General features: G+C 33.1%; 1 pseudogene; it reads left to right on the top strand.

Moving 5' to 3' along the window:
• The first annotated feature begins 749 nt into the window (after window positions 1-749).
• LOC149556117 (large ribosomal subunit protein eL38z/eL38y pseudogene) lies at window positions 750-959 on the top strand (annotated as a pseudogene).
• Window positions 960-15751: the final 14792 nt, after the last annotated feature.

Here is a 15751-nt window from a genome sequence, read left to right as displayed (position 1 = left end):
TCATTCTAGATTAATCATCAACAAATACAATAAAATATTTATCACCATACAAAGGTTAGTATGAACCAAGTCCAATATATAATTAGATGAATAGGTCTTCCTCTTGAAACTAGACTTTTTCATTTTACCCAATTGACATTGCTTAAAAATTACATTATTAGGTTTCTTCAATCTTGGTAATCCTTGTTGTGACTGGCAGTGACCATCACCCAAGCCTGAGACCCCTGCTTTTATTAATTTGCCATTTTTTTCATATTTTGTGGAGTGTAGGTCAATGGAACCAAAGGAATGGTCAAAGTGAAAAAAATCCCCAACTATTTTAAAACTATGATTTCAACATTCCATGGAGCGCAATTTTAAGATAGTGGAGGATTATTACATGAAGGACAGAATCCTCCGTTTGGAGAAAAGCCTGCTTTATACCATGGAGTGTAAATTTAATTTGGCGAGGAAATATTGTGCAAGGGACAAAATCCTTCACTCAGCAAAAAGCTCGCTTCCCTTAAATGTTGGAGCATAGAATTAGGCTAGTCATGGAATATTTGATGAAGGATAAAATCCTTCATTCAGTGAAAATCCAGCTCCCACAAATTATGGAGCACATAATTGCACCAGCTGAGGAAAGTTTCCTTTGAAAGGCTAATCCTCGACTATTGTGAAATTGCATTTTTAACATCCATTCAGGGAAAAAGTATTAGAGGAGGAGGGGAGTTGCCGTTCTTGGGTTGTAAGATTTTGAGTATTTAACAATGCCAAAGCAAATAAATGAAATCAAGGATTTTCTTCTCACTACACGTCGTAAAGATGCAAGGTCTGTAAAGATTAAGAGGAGCAAAGATGTTGTGAAGTTTAAAGTTAGATGTTCAAAATAACTGTACACTCTCTACATTTTTTACTCAGAGAAGGATGACAAGCTCAAGCAATCCCTTCCACTAGGTTTGACTATTCGGGACCTATAATTTGCCATGAAAGTGTAAGTTTTAATAGGGCCTTGAATATCTAAATGTTCTACTTTGTTTTAAGGACTCTCTTTTTTTGTTGTGCAAGGATTTTTTTTTGACTTTAGCATGTTAAGTAGGCTATATCTGTGTGACAACTTCACAGTAATTGAAAATGTGTTAGCACATTTTTAGCTATAAGGTTTCATGGGGAAAAATTTTGTGCTTTTGAATTTTTAGAAGCCCCATTTGTTGGCCTAAATGTGTAAAGAAAATGGAAGTTAGATCCACACTATTCAAAAGACTAGTATGATAGAGGTGTGAAGGTTTACCAGGCTGAAAAATATAGAAAGGGAGTATGCATAAACTATGGGGCAATGATGCATGATTCCAAATCTTGTATAGAAAGACCTTGTAAAATTGGAGAAAATTTTTTCTTTAGCCACAAGCTTTTCTTCCATTGCTTTCTTCTTTTGTTCAATTGCTTCACAAAGTGTAACTAATTGAGTTTCTTGTTCTTCCTTGAGATATTTTTTTTCTCTTACTAGGGCACTATTCTTCTCTAGCAATTATGTTATTGCTTCATCATTATTACTAGTATTTACAATGTTTAAGATTCCTTCTATGTCATCTTTTTTTTTATTGAGTGTCATTTAGATGAATAGCTATCACTTTTCTCCTTTTTAGGGTATTTGTTAACTCCTCTTTTTTCACCTCTAATTGTTGCAATTGATACGAATTTCAGTCATATGATTATCAATGATCTTTCACATCTTGTACATTTTAATCTCCATGATCTAATCCTCTATAGTTGTTAGGCTTCTTGAAAAGAGAATTGACCTCTGATACCAATTGTTGGCATAAGGGGTGAGTGCAAGAAGTTTTGTCTCACTTTTGGGAAAAAAGTGGAAGTATTTTTCCTAGTTTTGAAATTTCTTGTCAATTGATGTCAAAATTAGAGATTGGATATTAAAAAACTTTAGAAATAAAATTTTTAGTGTTTGCAAACTACTTTTTGAAATTTCATCTTTTTCAAAAAATGAAAAAAAAATCCGACTTCAAAAGAATTGTATGTAGATTGATGATTTAAATTAATTTAACAAAAAACATAAAAGAAAAAAGTTATTAAAGTTTTAGTGAACCTCACTATTTTACATTTAGGTACCATCTTTGATTAAAAAATAATCCAAAAATAGTAAATAAAATCATAACAATATAAAATTTATATTTCTAAAATTAGGATAGTGAGAACTCTAATGGATTATTGTTTCTAAAAAAAATTTGATCAAGAAGACCCTCTAAAATTTATGGCAAGGTGTGAATTTGTGAGTTCAATGCCTTAGCCAAATCTTGAGAGTTCAAGGCATAGGCTTGGTCTCACCAAGCCTACCGCAAACCAAAATCTGAGGCATGAAAAAAAAATCCCACCCCATGTTGTAAGAAATGGGCACTTGTTATTTGAAATTCAAAAAATGGGTGCATGTTTTGAAAAAGTAAAATCAATATTTGAAACACATTTAAAATCCCCTAGATTTTTTTTTTTGAATTTTTAGAAATGAGAACCCATTTTTTTAAAGTAAAAAATGGGTACCCATTTCTAAAAAAATCAATTTTTTTTTTATAAAAAATGGGTACCTATTTTTTTTAAAACAAGTGCCCATTTTTTGAATTTCGGATCAGGTATCCAAACTTTGAGCTTGATTATGATGGCAAATGGGATAGATGGAATGGCTATGATCTAGCTACATATGCTCAGGTTACATATAGATATGGAGCCAGGGAAGAGGCAAGGTGAAAATATCTGAAAGAGTAGCAGTTAAAAGGTTGGATTCAAAGAAAAGCAAAAAATGATTTTTTTCTTTCAAAAAAGATTTTTTTTTGCATTTACATTAAAAATTAAATATTAGTTTTACTGATATTTAATTTGATTGTTTAAATAATAATCCAAAATATGTAATAAAAAATGGAGAAAAGTTGGAGATGAATTTGATTTTTTTTCATTGAAATATGGAAATTAATTAAATATTAATTTTAATTGATATTTAATTAATAAAATTCCAAAAAAAAAAATCAAAATGGGATAAAGAAATACTTAGCTTCATCATGAAGCTAAGAGCATCAAAACAGTAACTTTTTGAAACAAACAACAAAAAAGTGACAAGTGGCACAAAAGATGGAAACCTTGATGGCTAAGTAAAGGAACTACCTAATTTTAGTCTATAGCTTTAAAGGCATCTCTTTTCAAGGATGATTTATATAAGAAACCCTCTCATTCATTCATGCTCACATAGAAATTTGAAGAGAAAAAATGAGAATAGGAGTGAAATTCAAGGAGTTTAAGGAAGCAAATTTTTGGGAAATTTTCTAAAATTGTTGAGGAGTTTTCTAGGAATTTGTGATAGAGTATTTTGAATACTATCATAAAGGAATTTTTTTTTTGGCAGCGAGTTGTGAAAATTGCATATTTCTCGCGAAAGTATTGAAAAGTGAATCTTGAAAGGAGTATGGAAATTTTGGCGAAAATCCAAGATCTTTTTCTTATGGAAAAGTTGTATCTCTTTGTTTTTAATACTTTCCTTACATAGTCTTATGTGTGTTTATTTTCTATTTTGCAAAAAAGGAGAATGGTAGAGCCCAAGGGAATAGGAGAAATGTGAGGACAATTGATAAAGAATGAAAGGAGAGGATTCTATCCTAAATCTAAAATTCTGTCAAAGTGGGCAAAAATCAAAGATACAAGCCTTGGCGGCCTTCATTTGAAAGATTTTAACTAGAGAATGCTCAGATATAATGACTATCACTCGACACACCTAGCCACAAGAATTGTGAGAAGTGGAATTTTTGTTGTAGCTAGTTTCCCTCCTTTTCAACATCTAGAGTTAATTGTGGAATGTACCAAATACTATAGTCCTAGAGACAGAACCATCAAGGATTTTAAACAAAATATTCTGGCAGATTTTTCTTCGACATCCATTTCTAAAGCATTTGGAATTACTTCTTACCCAAGGATGGTCACAAAAACATAGGAGCAAGCACTGAGAATCTATACCTTTGGAGTCCATTTCTGTGAAGAAATAATCAACAAAAGATGGTTGAAAAAGAATAGATCACATCATTCCAAGATTCCTAAGGAAATAGTATGGTTCTATTTGCAGAGGGAATATAGTGACATGGTCATGATGTTGAGTCGCATATTTGGCATGCCTCATTCTTATAGATTTGAATCTTGGATGTGGTATTTTGTTGAGCAGGTGATGGAGGAAGGCGATAGAATAGATTGGGTGGGGCTCATAAGTGATAATTTAAATGAATAGTTGATGAATCTAGAGCATACAAGGAAATTTTACATGAGCTCATATGTCATCTACATGCTAGCATGAAGGACAAATTATGATGGACTACGATGCAAAGGATTGATTTGAAGTGGAAGCCAACACCTCAAAGTCCATGAATGTTACCCGCAGTTGCATTTGTATTCAAAGGATGATTACATGAGGGTTAATGATATATTTTTCATGCACATAGTAAGAACACAAAAAAATAGGCCACCTATAAGAATTTCAATAGGTGCGATGAAGTTGGTTGAGGAATATGGCGCTTGGTTCATTCAGTTTCCCACCTTTTCATACATTTGAGTTCAAGGATTCTCCATGGAGCCATACAAACTTCCCAAGTACCCAATGAACAAGATGGTCTTGTTAGAGCTTACTCGACAACTTACAGCCTATGACAAGATTCAGAAAGGGAAGAAGAAGTTGGGATTGTAGTTTCCAATTTCCATAGAAGGGAGAATTGAGGTATGCCCATGTCTAAAAGTTGCAGAGAGATCATCAGATGAGCTCCACTTCTTTCGCCTTCCACTTTATCCGAAAAGGAATGATTTCGATCCTTACAACAAGATCTCATCAGTAGGAGGATCAAATTACCAACACAAGGTTCACCTTGAAGATTTTTGGGCAAATGCAACAAACGAGAATGAGATTAGAAAAAGGTTGCATTCAAGACTAACATTGAACATTATTAGAACATGCAACATATTCAAGGTTCCTGATCAAATCGAGGAGGACCCAAACATGATGCGAAAGGGATTCAATCCAAAAATGATAGCTCAACCATATGATTGGAAGAAGAAAGAAATTATAGATCTTGAAGCTCTTTCAAAACTAGTCTTAGATTTTACAAAGTGGTGGATCAAGCGTAAGCTTGAAAAATTAGTTGCACTAGCTAATGGATTCATAAATTGGTTGCTCGGCCATAGACCACTTAGGGATGAAAGATTAGGACAAATGGCTAAAGGGATTGTTGAGGAAAGAGGAACTCCATCCGAAGATGTAGGAACCAAGAAAGGGAATGAGGTACCTCGACAAAAGTGTGCTAGGATTTAGGAAGTCATCTAGGAACCTCAAAATAAGAAGCAGAAACATGGAGATGCTCCCTCTTCTTCGAGTTCAACTCCAAGTGTCCAAGAGATAGAAACATTTGAAAGGTAGGATGCAGGGACAAGTATAAGGAGATTTGAGCAAGAAGAGAATTTGAATAGACCAATTCATGATAGGCTGAGTATAAATGCCTATGAAAATTCCATGCAAGAAAGAGGGAGAGATCAAGATATTTCTATAGAGGAAAGTCTCGCTATGATCTTAGAGCGAGAAATGATTAATGATGGAGATGGTCCACTAGTCGAAGAAACTCCAGGAGTAGCAATACATCTTCCAAGTGCTAAAGTTGTAGTTCCTAAGGTTACAATGGATAGTCTAGGAGGTGAAGAGGAAATTGAAATTCAAGTGGTCCAAAGGAAACAACAATTGGTAATTCTGGGAGACCAAAGTATACCCATTCCGAAATTTTGGACTAATCAAACCGATCAGAAGAAGGGAAAGAAAGAAGATATACTAAATTCATCAGAGGAGAATCAAGATCCAGAATCATGCAGATTGTGACTCCCACAGTTGTCAAAGGAAAAAATCAAATTGCTCCAAATGAATATCATGTTATGGAAGTAAATCTTGGTCAGGCCTCCGAAGAGAAAATATTGGAAGAATTTGATGACTCCACATAGGCTTTGAAGGATAGGCTAAAGAAAGTAGAAGAAAGGTATGAAAAGCAGAAAAGAAAAATTTGGGCCTTATGTCAGTACATCAATAACTTACCTCATCTAGTAAGAGAGGAAGGTCCATCATTTGTCCCTCCAACATGTGTTTCCAATGAAGTGGTAGGTGATATTGATAGAATCAAGTGGATTGCTTAGGGTACAAAGATTTGAATCGAAGGAGTTCAAGAGGTAGCCTTCAAACATGCAAAAGAATTAGTGCAAGTGCACAATAGGGCATTGGATGCAATCTCTAGGATCTAGTGCATGGGGGAATCATGGGTGGATGAGCATATTTACCAAGAAGAGGTGATTGCCGACATTCAAAATCTGATGGAGACCCCAAAGCAAGAATTGATTGATGGTCGAGTTATCAGCAAGGGGGATGCCTATAATTTTATTTGATGGTACAGTGTAGTGATCATAGCTAAGGAAATGTTTGAGAGCTTTACCAGGGAATCCAGTTGATCGAAGAAGATTGTTGATAACATCAAGCAAGGAATATCAAATGCAGTTGCATCCTTGTTATCACAGAGATTGGTGGAAGAAGAAATGACAACTGACAATCTAAAAGTCAAGTTAGAGGAATTCTTTCAACTAAATGTATATGAAAGAGACGATTTTGAGAACTTCTCCATCTTCTCAAATATAATGCACACTACTAAGGACTTACTACCAGATTGGGATGAAAGCTTGAGAAAATTAGAAAGAGCAATTGCAATTCTAGAATTCAAGCAAGAATTTGCACCAAGCATCAGTACAGAGGAGTTGGAAATAGTATTATGTCGATTTCGATCCTTCAAGTGCAAAAATCAAGGATAGATGCATTAAATGCATAGTGGGTGTTCTTAGGGATCATTTATTACAGCCCACTCCTTCCTCAATGAGCATGCATAGTAGGCATTTATTACCCACTATAGTAGTGGATTCCTTGTTGCATTAATATAGATTCATTTCTTTTGCCCTAACCCTAACTAGGGCTAATGTGGCACAATATTGGCCATCTATTAGTGTGATCATCTGGGCCACCTGTTGTAATCGAAAACCTATATAAAGGCCTCATTTCTCATTTGTAAAGGGAGATTTTTTATTAGATTTTTGCTATGAGTTGCTGAGATAATAAAGTTTTCATTGGAGTTTGGTGAATACTTGAGGTGTCTTAGTGCTTGCTTGTTCTCCTAAATTTCTTCAATTAGATTAAGTTTGGCATAGTCAAAATGTGGTGATTACAATGAAGAATATGATGGTGTATTGATGAGTTCCTTTGGTTCATACTTTTGACTTTTTAGTGATTCTAACTCATTGTGTAAAGTTAGCCTGAACCCCTTTCATGCATATGCTCAACTTCTATCATTCATATACATGGTTCTTTATGATGGTGTATGTAGTGATATGAAAATCTCTAGCATAACCCTTGAAGATTGCACTGATTCATGAATAGTTGTAGTATAACTTAGCAAAGAAAAATTTGGTAAATTGAGGAATTTGTCAACTAGAATACTATTTGTTGTTATCACTACCCTTAGGATTAGAATAGAGTTCTTGAACCCAATCTTATAAAATTTCTGCATATTTTGTGAAAACTCCAAAAAAAAAAGCACTTTATTGCAAAACCTTAGGATAGCTCTCACATCTAGTATGGCTTGAAATAGATCTAAATAAACACGTAAGACCCCTTGTGATCATCACCAAATCACATCAACCACCGATCTTATCCATAGTCAAGACCTAGCATTAAAGGAACCTTGAAGTCATTGTATGCTCTTTTAGCAATCTTAGCATACACACGACTTTATTCAAGAGAGGATAAGATATTTCGATATTTTGTTCTACTATTTGGTGAGTCATAAAACACATATCAACAATCCTCTTACTCTTTTCATCTTACCAATGATTACTTAATTATGAAAGTTGACATGACATAGCCTCTTATGCCATAACTAAGTGTCTTCATATTGTGCAAAAAAACATCTATCATCATATAGGTCTAGATCTAAAAAATTACCTATTGTATATTCTCCACTTCCAATAAGTTATCTAGAATCATTATAGATCTTATCTTTCTTGTGTTGAAACTCAACTCTGTAACTTGAACTATTCAATTGTGCAACACTTAATGAATTATAATCTAGTCTATCATCCCAATAAACATTATCACATCTCATCTTGTTAGTCAATCTTACTAATCCTTTACCTTTCACAAGACAAGGTGCATCTTTACAAAAATTAAGACAAATTCCTTTATAATGTTATAAATTTTCAAAATTACTTTTATCACCAGTCATGTATGTGAGAAATGACTATTGAAATTATCCATCTATCACCTTTACTAATATATGAAATAAGTTTAGTTTTATCATCTTCATCATAATAATCTTTCATTGCAACATAAACAACGTCTACACCATGACTATCAATTTATTCTTTAGAAATGTAATAATATTTCTTACATTTTTCCTTTTTGTCTTTGTATCCTTTTCTATCTCTTCCATCTCTTCTTCCTTGATACTTTCTTTCTTTCTTTTCATCCTTGTAATGACATCTTGTAGCAATATGACCAAATTTATTTAATTAAAAAGTAGATTATAAGAAGTTTACTTTTGAATTTTCCTTTTCATCTTAGTATACTTCCAGCCACTAATGCTTCAAGTTCCTCAATATTGTCATCAGATGATTCACTATCACTGTATTCATACTTTCCTTATTCTTCTTAGACTTATGTAGAACCAAGTGCAGCTTGAAAGAAGATTCAATAGTAGGGGTAGTGAAATTTGTAAAATTTGACAATTCAAAAGTATTAAGTCTCCCAATTAATCTATCCAAGGTCAAAGTATTACAAGGAGTACATTTCGATTCTTTAAAACTCTAATAACATAAATAGGAAGTCAAAATTTTAGTACCTTTCTAGTCACAATTTCATCACTAAATTTTCCTTTATCTCCTCTAATTGTGTTCACCACTTCTTTGATTTTGCCAAAGTATTGTGCAATGTTCTTGCTTTCCTTCATCTTCATATCATCAAGCTTGCATATCAAGCTTTCTAACTTGGCTCTTGGTACATTCTTGTCTCCACCATGGATTTTTTCCAGTTTGTCCCACATTTTCATTGTAGTAGTGCATTCTTTTATATCATCAAACTCAGAGTAACTTAGAGTAGATGCAATCTTCGACATTGCATGATTGTATTCTTGTTTCTCCTTTATCTATTATGTTGTCAAAAGTATTAGTACTATTATATATTTATGTTCTAGGTAGTATACTTTTGAATCTCCAAATCCAACATGTCGAACTTCATAAAAAAAATTCTATGCATAGAAGTCATCCTTGTTCAACTTGGGTACCGCTTTTATGAACATCTTGATCTTTAGCTTTAAGTTCCTTCAAAATTTCCTTAGAAGCACCACTTTCTCTGATACAAATTATTAGATTGATTCTAGAATAAATGAGAGGAGGGGGTGAATCAATTATTCTCAAGTCTAGATAATCCAAATAACCTTTTATATAAAAACTTTTATCAACATTATAAATTTCTTAAAGAAGATATATCCACCATCATGGAACATTAGTAACATTATATTTAAGGCTGGGGATATTATTAATTCTTTTCAAAATTTCATTATTTCCCATAATTATAGGGAAGCAAATGGCTTAGCCAATTGGGCTTCCAATGTGGCTTGTTATAATGATCAAAAAATTATATGGGATTCATATGCCACTTTACCTTCTGATGGCTACGAGTTTGTCAAGTATGACAAATGGAAATCCCAACAAACATCTTTTAATAATGACACTGTCAAGGAATTATGATTCTTACCTCTTTGTAGTGAAGTGGGCCATTATTTTTGGAAATGCAGGCAGCTCACATAGATTATGGGTTACTTCTTTCTATCAGTGTTTAGTTTGTGGTGATTTCAGGGTGATTCATTAGTGTGAGGAAACCAGAGCCTCATCTTGCAAAGAGTTTGGGGTTTCTAGTCAGAGTAATTTAGGATGTTTATTGTAGAGATTATGGGGGGAAAGCAAAAATGGGTCAAACCACCTAGTTGTGCAGAATGGAAGAATAAACTAGAGGTTTGGGATATCCTCAGGCATGGCAATTTTCCCAACTACATGGAGAGACTTAAAGGAAATAATCTTGCTATCATGCACTAGTTTGTAAAATCTTGGAAGGATGGCTTGATTTTGGTCAGGAATCGGAGGATGGAGGTTACGATTGAGACCATTACAGAGGCTACTAGGTTGGATTTGGATGGGATGAATTTCTACAGGGAAAGGAAGATATCAAACAACATAATTGATGATTTTGTTGAGACCAAACATGAAAGAAACTATTTGGTTAAGATAGGTACTTATTACTTCAACCTAGCTTCTGTGTCTCATCTGTGGTGGTTTATTTTCTTTGTCATTATGGAATATTTAACTTTGGATGGTTGATATACCAAATTGCATGGTTATCACTTTGTTCTTGCAAAGCATTTTTGACATAATATTAGGGTGAATTTTCCTTCCTACTTGTTGCAATCTCTTGCAATTTTTACTCAAGCAATTCAGCATGACCCAACTGGGGAACGTGTATGCCATGAAGGGCTTATGGTTTTGAACATGGATGTGCTCAAATCTAAAAAAATCCAAAAACCAAGGAATTTTAAAGTTGAAGATCAAGATATGGAAGGGAGTATTCAAGAAAAAGGCTATGACTCTGATACACAATATGAGGTTGAAGGAGGTCTGGCTAGGCCTAAAATTTGTTCTGGTGGCAACAATAAGAAAAAGAAAAATAATACTGGGAAGGAGGATTTTGACTGGGAGAGGGAAAGTAATTTTGTTGAAGAAATTATTTGCGATCACATCAAAAAAAGGGGAGGCGGTAAAGGTAAAGGTAAGGGTTGTCTAGATAAGAGAGTGTCTATGCATTCTAATGATGAGAGTGTCAATAAAAATGCTAAGAAAGTTAAAGGTGATTCTAATGCTAATATTGATGAGCAATGATCTAAATTAGAAGGGGGTGATAGTGGCTTAGGGTTTTCTAAAGGTATGTTTGGCAACGTAGGATCTATTTGGAAGAACATAGGCATCTTAAAGCATAAAATGTTTTTGCTAAACAACGAAATGGAACAATTTTCCAAAATGGCAAGAGGGGAAAGAACTCTAGGATAGCATATTGACAAGCTCTCAGAGGTGATAGGAAATGCTGAAGAAGTTACAAATTTGATGCATAAGATTCCTATGTTGGAAGCTAAATAGAGGGTTATGGACAAGGATATTAGTAGTGTCTAGGGGAAAGCGTCAAAGCTTGAATCCAAATTGGGCAACATGGACAAACAGCTTAAGCAAATGGTGGAAAATGTTTCTAGTTCTTGAAGAAGAATGAGGCAAGTAAAGACCAAGATTCTCCCTTAGGGGCTAATTCTCAAGGACCAAGTATGCGTACCTGGGCCCATTCGAAGAAGATTGAGGAAACTAGTAGGAAAGATGAGGTCAAAGCTACTACTGAAACCATGCATTCTCTAGTGGACCAGGCAGTGAATCTGATCAACACTCCTTAGTTGGTCAGTTGCTTTTCCTTTGCTGGACTTTTGCAATTTTTTCTAGTACTGTCCTTTGTGACCTCTTTTTTGTTGTTTGAGGTATGTTTCATGCTTCGTCTTGGTTTCATTTCTCTGTAGTTCTTTTCTCTTGCTTTTTTCTAGAACTCTACTATTGTATAGGTTTTGGGTCCTTTAAAACTTGCTTTTACTTAATTAAAACAACTTTTATCAAATCATATTTATTCAGTAGTCTACCATATCTCTATATCAGCTTAATAGTAACATAAAACTAGAGTTCATTGTCCTTATAGTAACCTACTTTTAGAATGTAAAGCAATAAGAAATAAAATACAAAAAATACCATTCACACAAGTATAACACAAATATTTAATGTGGAACCCCAATTTGGGAAAAAAACCTTGAGTAACATGTTACCAACTTTTCACTCTTCCCAAGTGAGCCCAATTAAGAGGCAACCCTATTAAAGATTTATAATACACACTATTAGCTATGACCCTATTAAAGGATTTAATCACTCTATTAGAAGTTGCTTCATTAAAGGGCATAAGAATATCCCATTAGAATTTAACCTTGATTAAAGGATTTCCAAATAACTATTAGATCAACCTTGATTAAAGGTTTGTAAATGATGCAATGGTTAGAAAGTAACAATGGGTTTATCTAATACATATAAAACAATTTGCAAATACATATCACAATGTAGCTCATTCATTGATACATAGACTTCCCTTTATTTATATCCCCATCATTGATTTGATTGTGAACCTTTTATCACACGTCACCTCTTCTCATCTCTTTACAACCTTCTTCTCAAATTTGCCAATCAATAGGATCAAGAACTGCTTAACCTCTCTAGGTTAACCTTATGCCTCCTTAAATAGATAGCTTTAATATTTTTCTTCTTAAAAATTACCATTAATCTTAGGGTTAGGTCATATTCATCAACCCTTTTATCATTTCACTTCCTTGTTCTTCTTCGAGGTACTTCTCAAAAGATGTCTTTGAATCCATGCCTAGAAATGCTAAAACATGGTTTATCATGCATTAAATTCTCTGGCTAATCAATACTTATCCTTCACATGCTTCAAAATCTGAAAATTCAAGTGTCTAAACTAGGAATCTAAATTTCAACATAAGCTGTTAAATGTTGTCACTTAGTCAATACTATCAATATCAAATGCTATTGCTTAGTCAATACTATGTTGCTCAACCTTGGTCATGACTAGATAACATTGTCAATACTAACCATCTTTCTCAGCATACTCTATCTTTTTTGATACTTGGTCAACACTATATTTTCTCTACTTGTACTATCAGTCGGTTGAAACTAGCACAACTTGGCTTCAACTATAAGTTCATTAATCTTCTTCTCTATTGCTTAGTTTAGCCTTTGCATTGTCTTTCATTGATCATATCTAAAAAGACTCAATTCAACTACCTTCTTCACTTAGTTTAATTATTAACAACACATTGTTGTGTCAATGTTCCAACTAATCAAGTTCCCATTGTAGCTCCACATAACTCAATCTTTCCACTAGGTCAACTTGGTATCTCTTTGCTTTAAATCCTCTTCATCAATCAAATGATACATCACTTGACTTAGGTAGCCATTGTCTCACTAGTAAGGTTTGGCACCAGTGACAACATAGTAAATGTTCCAATTGTATTTTCCATCAAGTTTAGCACCTATTTAATGTGAGAACATCAATCTCTCTCTCAATTTTATTTCTTCTTCCTATTTTAGTCCTTTCTGCTTCATGGAATTGGGTAAAACCTAATAGATCCTCTTTAAAGGTCCTATTTTTATGATGTTAATCCCAAGGTAGGATCTATTTCCCCTAAGTCCTTCCATTCCATCTAACTTTCCACTTGGAATCTACTCATCATACTTAAATAGGATTTCCTCAAAATCTTCACATGATTTTCTAATTTGGAGTCCTATTTGGGAGTCCCTAGGCTGTCTACGATATTTGTGCACCCAACAATTAGAGGTTCAATGCACCCCTAATGCTTTAGGGTAACAATGGACCCATGATGGGCCAATAAAATGTGTAATGCACCCTTGATGAGGCCCTATTTTGGCTTCTCCCTTTTGGTCATGTGTTCCAAGATGTTTAGGTATTAACTTCTATCACAATTAGTCTGCAAAAGTTAGTAAATTTTGATCTTCATACAAACCCTTCCATTTTCCCCATTTCTCATCCAAGCATCCATAATCATAACAAAATTTTTTATCTACACAATCAAGTGTTCAAGCATCCAATCTCTCATGTTCTCTTCAAGAATTCAAGGCATTCAAGCTTTCTTCCATTAAAGATCAAGGATTTATGCATTCAAGCCATTGAAAGAATTTTTGCTAGATATTCTATTTCATTTTTGACATTTAAGATCTCCATTAATACATTTAGGATCCTTTGTTTCGTATTCTATATTCTATATTTTAAGATATAAAAAGATGGATTTTAAACACATACATTCAAGAATGGTTTGGTTTCACTTTGATTTTCTTTCTAGGGTTTTTGAAGTTGACTAAAATTTGTTGCATCTACATACAAGATTATATTCATAGATTTATATGAATTCATGTTAGATATATCATTACTACTTTCTATCATTATACTTAAATCATTTCAATTCAAGGTCATTTCGTAAACTAGGGTTTTTTAAGGAAACCCACCCCACCCCCCCCACACACACACACACACACACACCACCCTCTCCCAACAACATACAAACAATTCTTTTATTTTACAAGTTTTGAATCTAAAATTGATGAATAGCTTACCAATTTGGATATGCTTGTTAGATTTCTTCAAAAACTACAAAATTAGCATTATCATCACTCGTAGTCAATCATAGTCACACTACACCCCTGATGCACCAGTTCACTACTGATAAATTGTCAAAAGACTTCTAAGATTTTTCTACCATACAAATTTTAGTCTAGTTTTTTGGATATAGTAGCTTCCTTCATCATTTGACAACATATTTTCACATTTTTGCTCTACAAGGTATTATCTTATCTCTTCTATTTCTATAATTTTCATTTCACAATTACTTTCATTATATCCATCTTTCCCTCAATCATCTTAAGTTGGAGCTGAGAGGGAAGTAAATTCAAGTAATTCATTCTTCTATCTGTTAGGTTTCATGTTGATACTCCTCATTGGGTTAATCAAAGCTAATCAAAAGGGGTGGATCTTCACATACGTGTAGATCAAGATTGCTTTCATTTTCATACCCTACAATATGATAATTTATTATTTAATTATAAATCAACAAAATGATCCAGCTTGACATTTCCTATCAGAAAAAAATATTCAAGGTTTCTATAATTTTGTGATATTTATTCCTTATCAACATGGACTTAGTTCAATTATATTCTTTCCTAGTTTTTGATGATAATAAAATAGGTCTTAAAAAATATTATTCTTTGTATTTTGCAATATAAGGGTTTGAATACCACTATATATATATATTCAATGAGTTTCAAAAATATATTAATTTAATCAATTGGATAAAATTTTCATTACTTTTTTTAATAATTGAAAATTGAATAAATCATACATTAAATAACATATACATATAAGAGGGAAACAGCTTAATATAATACAACGATAAGTTGTGAGCCTCTTATCTGGGAGGTCTTGGGTTCATGTTCACTTGAGATTAACACATGATAATAACTAATATCAAAAAATAATAATATGTAATCTATAATTAGGCTCATTACCTATATAGAAATTACTCATCATTCAAGAATAAATATAAGTAGAAATTATTAAAATAAGCTATGTACATAAATTGTAGTATTGGAATAACATATTGTTTATATGAAAAATGAACTCATAAATTAGAATTTGATGTACTATTGTATTCGTTCATTAAAAACTAAAATATTTTAATCCTCTAAACACAAAAATGAGAAATTTTATTATATTTCATATTTATAATGGTACTTGTTTTCTGGAAATGTACACATACAAATTGAAGAGAACCTTAATATTTCATAAGGACAGTCACTTCAAAATTCATCTACCTCCACATTCTCTAACATGCTAATCATTCCTAAGGATCCAAATTATATGTGATGATTCACCTCCCAATAAATCTTCATGTATATTTATTTTGTAAGCTCTACTAAACAAAATCTAATCCAACAACTCCTATTGTTA

This window comes from Cupressus sempervirens, chromosome 5 (assembly GCF_028749045.1).
Source record: "Cupressus sempervirens isolate cs-2001-9-10 chromosome 5, ASM2874904v1, whole genome shotgun sequence".
NCBI lineage: Eukaryota > Viridiplantae > Streptophyta > Pinopsida > Cupressales > Cupressaceae > Cupressus > Cupressus sempervirens.
The sequence above is the reverse complement of the archived record's forward strand: the minus strand, read 5'-3'. Positions and strand labels throughout refer to the sequence as shown.